Source organism: Chiloscyllium plagiosum, chromosome 11 (assembly GCF_004010195.1).
Source record: "Chiloscyllium plagiosum isolate BGI_BamShark_2017 chromosome 11, ASM401019v2, whole genome shotgun sequence".
Classification (NCBI taxonomy): Eukaryota; Metazoa; Chordata; class Chondrichthyes; order Orectolobiformes; family Hemiscylliidae; genus Chiloscyllium; species Chiloscyllium plagiosum.
Window position 1 is genome coordinate 5069339 of NC_057720.1, and position 9703 is coordinate 5079041.

A 9703-nucleotide genomic window follows, 5' to 3' on the forward strand; every position below is an offset into this window, starting at 1 on the left:
CACCACCCACACACACATACACACACACACACACACACAAACCCCCTCTGGAGTAATTAGGGAGGGAGGTAGGCAGGCAAAATGAATAAGGGTCCCAATGTGAATCAGTGACTAATAGAGAGGGAGAGAAAAACACACACACACACACAAAAGCAGCAGCCGCCTTTTCTCCCATTCTCAGAGCTGCAGTACCTTCCAAAATCTAGATTTGTAATTGTTTTGTTTTGAGAGAAAAAAGGCCCCCTTCCATCCAGTTTAACACCCCCACCGTAGCTCACCCACCCAGAATAACCCCACACCAAACTGTGACCCCAAACATCTGCCAATTGAAAATACAATCAAATCCGCTTTTCCTTTTCACTCTTTCCTACCTTCCTCCTCCCCCTCCATCGAAATTTACCAACGAATCCTTTTAATTTCCCTTTTCCAACATCTCCCCCCCCCCCCACTTCGTCCCCCACAAACACAACCCTCCATAAATTTAAAAAAAAACCAACACTCACTCCTCTTGTTAAAAGTCCGGTTTCTCTTCCAACACTTTAATTATTTTTCATCGTGTTGAAGATTTTTCTCTTTTTGTTGTTTGGTGGGGGGGGGGGGGGGGGGGTGGTGTAGAGAGGTTTGCGGATTTGGTTCGCCTTGTCTCTCTCTCTCTCTCTGGCTGCAGGAACCGCTCCTTTTACTTCAAGAGAAGCTTCCTCCAGTGAGTTACCCTTCGCCTCCTCTCACGTTAACTCTTTCCACCTCCTTAAATCCGGGGGGGGGTGGGGGCTTTCCACTCTGTTCACACCAACCCACTCCCTCCCTCCCAGCTCCTATGGATTTTGGCCGGTCCCACGCTCCAGATGTTCGGGGAAAACACACACACTTGGTCGCGGATCACAGAACAGCGGCGAGAGAGAGATCTGGAAAACCACTTCAGAAATCACTCGGGCAAGGTGCGGGGCGAGTTACATTGCCGTAGCGCCGCTCACGGGATTGGCAGCGCTTCCCAACGCAACCGATGCCGTCAACTCTGTCTGCGCCCCATCTCTTTCTCTGAGGTCACCTTTTGCCAATATTTTTAAAGTTTTAGGGGACGGGGACTGCTGGCACCCAAATTACATGGAAAATAGGTGCAGGAGTAGGCCATTCGACCCTTCCAGCCTACACCACCATTTTGTATGATCATGGCTGATCAAGCAAACTCGGCATCCTATTCTCACACTCATCCACACCCCTTGAGTCCCAACAGCCTTCCAGCTCCCTCTAGAATCTACCTAATGAACTGGCCCCAACAGCTTCCTGTGGGAGAGAATTCCACAAGTTCACAACTCTCTGGGTGTCAGATGGGCCAATGGGCTGAGAAGTGGCAGATGGAGTTTAATTCAGATAAATGCGAGGTGCTGCATTTTGAGAAAGCAAATCTTAGCAGGACTTATACACTTAATGGTAAGGTCCAAGGGAATGTTGCTGAGCAAAGAGACCTTGGAGTGCAGATTCATAGCTCCTTGAAAGTGGAGTCGCTGGTAGATAGGATAGTGAAGAAGGTGTTTGGTATGCTTTCCTTTATTGGTCAGAGTATTGAGTACAGGAGTTGGGAGGTCATGTTGNATTCTGGTCTCCTTCCTATCGGAAAGATGTTGTGAAACTTGAAAGGGTTCAGAAAAGATTTACAAGGATGTTGCCAGGGTTGGGGGTTTGAACTACAGGGAGAGGCTGAACAGGCTGGGGCTGTTTTCCCTGGAGCGTCGGAGGCTGAAGGATGACCTTATAGAGGTTTGTAAAATCATGAGGGACATGGATAGGGTAAATAGGCAAAGTCTTTTCCCTGGGGTCGGGGAGTCCAGAACTACATAGAACATAGAACATTACAGAGCAGTACAGGCCCTTTGGCCCTCGACGTTGCACCGACCTGTCATACCAATCTGAGGCCCATCTAACTTACACTATTCCATGTACGTCCATATGCTTGTCCACTGACGACTTAAACGCACTTAAAGTTGGCGATTCTACTACCGTTGCAGGCAAAGCATTCCATACCCTTACTACTCCCCGAGTAAAGAAACTACCTCTGACATCTGTCCTATATCTATAACCCCTCAATTTAAAGTTATGTCCCCTCGTGCTCACCGTCACCAAACTTGGAAAAAGGCTCTCCCTGTCCACCCTATCTAACCCTCTGATTATCTTATATGTCTCTATTAAGTCACCTCTCAACCTTCTCTCTAACGAAAACAGCCTCAAGTCCCTCAACCTTTCCTCGAAAGACCTTCCCTCCATACCAGGCAACATCCTTATAAATATCCTTTGAACCCTTTCCAAAGCTTCCACATCCTTCTTATAATGCGGTGACCAGAATTGTACACAATACTCCAAGTATGGCCACACCAGAGTTTTGTACAGCTGCAGCATAACCTCATAGAGGGCATAGACTTAGGGTGAGAGGGGAAAGATATAAAAGAGACCTAAGGGGCAACTTTTTCACACAGAGGGTGGTACGTGTATGGAATAAGCTGCCAGAGGAAGTGATGGAGGCTGGTACAATTGCAACATTTAAAAGGCGTCTGGATGGGTATATGAATAGGAAGGGTTTGGAGGGATACAGGCCGGGTGCTGGAAGGTGGGACTACATTGGGTTGGGATATCTGGTTGGCATGGACAGGTTGGACCGAAGGGTCTGTTTCCATGATGTACATCTTTATGACTCTATGTGTCAGCCCTGCCAACCCGGGAATCAGTCTGGTGAACCTTTGCTGGACTCTTTCAATAGCAAGAAAGTCCTTCCCCAGACTAGGAGATCAAAAAGGCACACAATACTCAAGGTGTGGCCTCACCAAGGCCCTGTGTAAATGCAGCAAGGCACCCTTACTCTGACACTCCGATTCTCTCAATCTGAAGGCCAGCATGGCATCAGCGTTCCTCACTGCCTGCTGCCCCTGCATGCCAACCTTCAGTGACTGTTCCACTGTGACACTCCGGTCTCATTATACCTCACCTAAACTGCCACCATTAAGATAACAGCACACGAATATGATTCAAGCCTGCCATCAGGGAAAGATACCAGGAGTAGTAGTTTCATTAGACACGGAAAAGGCATTCAATAGGGTTGAATGGTCATATTTGTTTTACACATTGGAAAGGTTTGGCGTTGGAAAGGTGTTTACCAAATGGGTCTCAACATTGCCTATGGACATGTCATAAGATCCGTAGATACTGGACTAAAGTAGCAAGTACCCTGACAGAAAGTTTAGGAACAGAAATTAAAGTGGACCCTTTTTCTCTCCTTTTGGGCTTTTCGAACTTTCCCTCCCTGGACATGCACGGGGAGAGACTATTTTCAATTCTCTCTTTCTGTGCAAGGAAAAATATTTTGGTAAACTGGGTGGCTGAGGGCCCCCCTGGACTTTCAAATTGGCACAGATTAATTATGGAATGTATTCCCCTTGACTTCCTTACAAATATGGTGCACCGAAAGACCGAATTATTTTATAAAATATGGCAGCCCTTCTTGAATTATATGAATACAGATATTTCGGCTATCCTAACAAGGGCTTTTATTTAATTGAGATTACGAACCTGGCTGGTCCGGGGCCCCTTATGAGAGGAATCCCGCACGAATACGGGTTTTGTTACATTTGATGTTAACACATTCCGAGCATGTATCTCACTACCCAATTTCTATGTTATTCGCTGTTTTTCTGTTTTTTTCTCTCTTTCTCTTATTTGAATAATGTAAGAGACTTAAATATACACTCTGGTTAGTTGTAGGTTAGATTAGTAGTTAGTTGAGTTTTTTTTTCTCGGTATTTTTCTTTTGTTAAATTTTGGCTATTATATATTTAAGATTTAATTGTATATCAATGTTTGAACTTGAGAGTTTTGTTTATTTTTGTAAACTTGTAAAAATGTTAAATTTCTAATAAAAATATCTTTAAAAAAGATAACAGCACACAGCAAGATCCTACAAATCTGCACGTTCAGAAACTGAATGGGACTAGCCACATAAACACAATGGCTACAAGAGCAGGTCAGAGGTTAGGAATCCTTCAGAAGGTAACTCACCCCCTGACTTCCCAAAGCAAATCACAAGTGAGGAGGGTGATGGAATACTTCCCACTTGCTTGGACCGGGGCAGCTCCAAAGACACTCAAGAAGTTTGACACCATCCAGGACAAAGCAGCCTGCTTGATTGGCACCACATCCACAAACATTTACTCCCTCCAGCACTGATGCTCAGTAGCAGCAATGTGTATCATCTACAAGAGCCATTTTAGAAATGAATGAAAAATCCTTCCAAACCCCATGACCACTCCCATCTAGAAGGACAAGGACAGCAGTTACATGGGAACACTATCCCCTGCAAGCTCCCATCCAAGCCCCTCACCATCCTGATTTGGGAATATGTCGCCGTTCCTTTAGTATCGCTGGGTTAAAATCCTGGAATTCCCTCCCTCAGGGCATTGTGGGTCTACCTACAGCACATGGGAGAAAGTGAGGATTGCAGATGCTGGAGATCAGGGTCAAAAATTAGGGTGCTGGAAAAGCACAGCTGGTCAGGCAGCAGCTGAGGAGCAGGAGAGTCGATATTTCGAGCATAAGTTCTTCATCAGGATATACCTCAATTAAATCTCCTCCCTTCCAAAGGGATCAAACCACAATCTTTCTCCAGAATGAATATGCCCTCTTCCTGCAATCCTTAATATTTGCAGTTGATGGCCTCATGGTATTATCACTAGACTATTAATCTTAGAACCGTGGCAATCTTCTGGGAACCAGGGTTTGAACCCTGTCAAAGCAGATGGTGGAATTTGAATTCAATAATATCTGGAATTAATGCCTGATGATGACCATGAACCCATTGCCAATTGTTGTAAAAGCCCATCTGGTTCACTAATGTCCTTCAGAGAAGGAAATCTGCCATCCTTACCTGGTCTAGTCTACATGTGACTCCAGACCCACAGCAATGTGATTGACTCTTAACCCTCTGGACAATTGGGGATGGACAATAAATGCTTGCCCAGCCAATCTCAAACAGCCAATGATGCCCACAGCCTATAAATAAATTTAATAAAAGAATTCTCTTGTTTTATTGTATAACAGCATCCTGTCAACATTACTGGATGGGCCAGACCTTGGTTTGGTTCTGGCCCTGTTGAATATATCAAGGAGCCCAGTAGTATCAGTTACTGTGAGGAGATTTTTGGTCAGTCTCTCTTCTGTTGTGTGATTTGATGCCACATGCAGGTTTGAGTTGAAGACAGACCGGTCAAAAAGGCAAAGTCAAGTCTTAGATTTCAAAGTAACACTATTTATTATACATTAATACATAATTACTGCAGTACGTGGTAATCGTGGATATTAGGTCAGGAAGAATCTATCTTCTTTGTGGGTCCATAACAGTGTTCTGTAATGTCTTCCACTCATGTTGGTTAATCATATTCTGGTGGTGTACTCCCAGAGAGTGTAGTGTGTTCTAACTCCACCCACACTGTGATATTTATGCTCAGAGATGTGCAAACTTATGACAATTTAACTAAGTAATTTAAGGGTCCAGACATCCTTCCTCAAACGTTTTTACTTCCCTTGTTATAAACATTAATTAATCTTTATAAATGTATTCAAATGACTAATTTTGATTAATTGTTTTTACATTTACTGCGCAATGTTTCTTTATCTCCCCTACCCTCATCTTTGACATGATTAATCTGTTTTGATAGATAAATCAGAGAAAGTCAATAACCAGTTTGAGAAACATTTGTGAGAAAGTTGGTGAGTGAGAGGGCATGTTAATAACTTTAGCAGCTCTACAATTGACTAATCCCCAAGCCCAGATGAGATTTATCCCAGGCTGTTGAGGGAGACAAGTGAGGAGAGATTTGGCATCCTGTCAGTAATTTTCAAATCCTTTCTGGGTCAACATAATGGAGGAGTGCTGACATTGTTACAAAAGGGAGGAAGGGACAGAGTAGGAAATCACAGGCCAGTCAGTCTAACCCTGATGGTGGGGAAGTTATTAGAAAGAATTCTGAGGGACAGAATATCTGGACTTGGAGAGACACAAATTAATCAGGAAGGGTCAGAATATTTAGGGTGGGGTTGGTTTGACAAATTTGATTGAAAACTTTGAGGAGATGACCAGGAATGTTGATGAAGTTAAAGCATTTTACATGCTTGACATAGACATTAGCAAGGTTTTTGATAAGGTCCCGCATGACAGACTGGTGAAGAAAGTAAGAACTCACGGGATCCAAGACAAAGTGACACGATGGATCCAAAATTGGCTGAGAGGCAAGAAGTAGAGGGTGGTGGTAGAGGGACGTTCCTGTGACTGGAAGTCTGTTTCCAGTGGAGTTCTTTTGGGAACAAAACCAGAAATTGCTGGAAAAGCTCAGTAGGTCTGGCAGCACCTGTGGAGAGAAATCAGAATTAACATTTCGGGTCCAGTGACTCTTCTTCAGAATGATTTATTTTCGGGCTTAGGTCTGCGGCCCTTACTGGTTATTGTGTACATTAGTTTAGACTTCGGTGTAAGGGACGTGATCAAGAAGTTTGCGAATGGTATGGAAATTAGTAAAAGTGGTAAATAGTAAGGAGTAACGTGGTAACCTGAAGGCAGATATCAAAGGACTGGTCAGCTGGGCTGAGCAGAGACAAGTGGAACTCAACCAGGAAAGTGTGAGGTAATGCATTTGGGGAGGGCTAACAAGACAAAGGATCACGCTGAGAATGGTAGGACTCTGGAAAGTATTGAAGATCAGAAGGACCTTTGTGTGCACATCTACAGATCTCTGAAGGTAGCAGGGCAGGTTGATAAGGTGGTTAAGGCAGCATCACTTGCCTTTATTAGTGGAGGCATTGAATGCAAGAGGAATACAACTGGATTATTGCATGCAGTTCTGGTTGCCATATGTTCGGAAGGATTTGGTCATGCCAGAGAGCAAAGACAAGAGATTTACCAAGCTGTGGCCTGGACCGAAGGGTCTGAGCTATGATGGAGAATGGTTAGACTGGGATTATTTTCCATGAGGTAATGAAGGTTTAGAGTGGAACCTTCCAGAGGCTCCTAAGATTGCGAGGAGCATTTTTTCCATTAGCAGAGTGGTCAATAACCAGAGTTAGGATTGGAGTGAGAAAGCTCAGAGGGGAGTTGAAGATATTTATTTTTCACACAGAGGGTGGTGGGACTCTGGAACTCATTTCCTGAAAGGGCAGTCGAGTTAGAAACTCTCAGAGTATTTAAGCAGTGATTAGATCTTCACTTGTGATGTCAAAGCCTACAGGGTAATTGGCCAGAAACTGGAAATGGGACTAAGGCAGTCAGAACAGACACAAGGGGCAGAATGGCCTACATCTGTATTGTAAATGGAGAGTGTATGAAGTATAGTGTCCAGTTCTGGGCTGCGCTTTATAAGAAGAATGTGAACGCATTAGAGAAAGTGCAGGGGCAGTTTACTAGAATGGTTCTAGGAATGAGACAGTTCAGTCATGAGGATAGTTTGGAGAGGTTGGAGCAGTTTTCCTTTGAGAGGAGACTAACAGGAGATCTCGTAGAAGTTTTCAAAAGCATGAGGGGCCTGGACAGAGTGTCTAGTCTTGAAAGGGAGCAACTCTTCCATTTACATATGGACCGAGAATGAGAGCTGTACAGCAAACCAAGGATGAAGTGAGAAAAATCTTTATCACTCAGTGAACAGTGAGAATGAGGAATACACTTCCTGGAATTGAGGTGGAGGCAAGTACTACTGAGGCATTCATGAGGGCACTATAATATTACTTAAATAAAAGCAATGGGCAGGGCTATGGCAGGGTTAATGATACAACATTAAAATGCTCAAAGAGCCAGTGCTGTCACAATGGGCTGAATGATCTTCATTTGCATATAGTAACTCTGTCATTATGACATTCTAAGATTACTAGCATTATCAGTTCCCCGAGGAAGAAATGAAGTCATCCATCCATGTGTATTTGTTCTTCATGACAGAAATCTCAATCTGTTGCAGTATCAATCAACGCGTTTTGTAGAATCATAGAATCCCTACAGTGTGGAAGCAGGCCATTCAGCCCATTGAATCGACCCCAACCCTCCGAAGAGCATCCCACCCAAACCCACCCCCATAATCCTGCATTTCCCATGGCTAATCCACCTAGCCTGCACATCCCTGGACACTGTGGGCAATTTAGCTTGACCAATCCACCTGACCTGCATATCTTTGGACTGTGGGAGGAAACTGGAGCACCTGGAGGAAACCCACGCAGACACGGGGAGAATGTGCAAACTCCACACAGAGAGTTGCCCGAGTGTTCCTGGTGCTGTGAGGCAGAAGTGCTAACCATTGAGTGACTGTACCACCCAATGTTCTGCATTCAATGAAACCTTTGCTGAATAATGATTCTTGAACAATCTTCTACACTCTGTGTCCAGTATTTGGACTGCTTGTTCTACAATTAGATCCTCTTTCAATTGAAGAAGTTCCGTGACTGATTTATTTAAGAGGTCTAGGAACATTTGGTCACAAATCAGCCCTTGTAAATTTCCCTAGCTGCATGCTTCAGATAGTTTCATCAATGACCTGTACCACTAACAGACAAACAAGGAACAAGAGTAGGCCACTCAGCCCTTCGAGCCTGCTCCATCATTCAGTAAGATCATGGACAATCTGATTTTAACAGGTCTGTTTCCATGCTGTTTGATTGTATGACCTCAACTCTACATTCCTGCATCACTCTCAATAATCTTTCATCCACTTGGTCATGAACAATCTATCTCCCTCTGTCTTCAAAATATTTAAAGATTCTGCATTCACTGCCTTTTGAGAAGGGAATTCCAAAGACACAGCCCTCTGTCAGAATTTTGTTTTGCTATCTTAAGTGGAGGCGAGGGGGAGGGGGTGGACCCCTTACTTTTAAACTATGACCCCTTATTCTAGATTCTGGCACAAGAAGAAATGTCCTTTTCATATCCACCCAGTCAAGTCCCCTTAGGGTCGTACTTTTTTTTTTCAAGTAAGTTACCTCTAGCTCTTCTAAACTCTGAAGGACAAAGGCCCAGGCTGTCTGGCTTTACCTCATATAACAATTCACTCATGCCATGTATTAGTCTAATAGTTACATTTGGTAACTATCTCCAGCCTCTGCTTGAAGTTGGATATGCTTTTGAAGCATGATCTTGTCAGTGTCATGTTTGTTATTGACGTGGTACATTGATCGACAGTTGTTATGAGTAATCAAACACAAACTGTTTCTCATTGAACTGGTTTCTGTGTATCCCATGATCTGATGTTTTTTCCTGTATGTTAGTTAAGTGTGCTAAACTCAGCTGCATTTGGTTTCCAAACCTGAAGTTGTTTGAAATCTTCTGATTTAGGAAATGGATTTAATTGTTTGAATTTCTCGTGAAAGGATTGATCCTGATGAATGCTGTTGCATTGGCTGATTATTGACAGGAACTTGGTTGTTGATCATAACTTTGAATTTGACTATTAAGATTTCAAACTCTTGGTATTACTATTGCCATCATCTCAGGAGATCTCCCACCCACAGCTTCCAACCTCATAGTCCGGGAACCCCGCACTGCCCGGTTCTACCTCCTTCCCAAGATCCACAAGCCTGACCACCCTGGTCGACCCATTGTCTCAGCATGCTCCTGCCCCACTGAACTCAAATCTACCTACCTCGACACTGTCCTATCCCCCCTAGCCCAGGAACTCCCCACATACGTTCG

At 43.9% G+C, this 9703-nt stretch overlaps 1 protein-coding gene across 3 annotated transcripts in view; it reads right to left on the minus strand.

Annotated features, from left to right (window-relative positions):
- The window catches only part of samd13 (sterile alpha motif domain containing 13), a 133909-nt gene that overhangs the window by 112309 nt on the left and 11897 nt on the right, over positions 1–9703 (minus strand). The window contains exon 1 of one of the 3 annotated variants that reach the window (XM_043698618.1): positions 504–579. The exons of the other annotated variants lie outside the window; for them this stretch is intronic. The gene's annotated coding sequence lies outside the window, so the exon portion shown is untranslated. Of the gene's footprint in view, positions 1–503; positions 580–9703 lie in introns of those variants that run through there. 3 annotated transcript variants of the gene reach the window in all.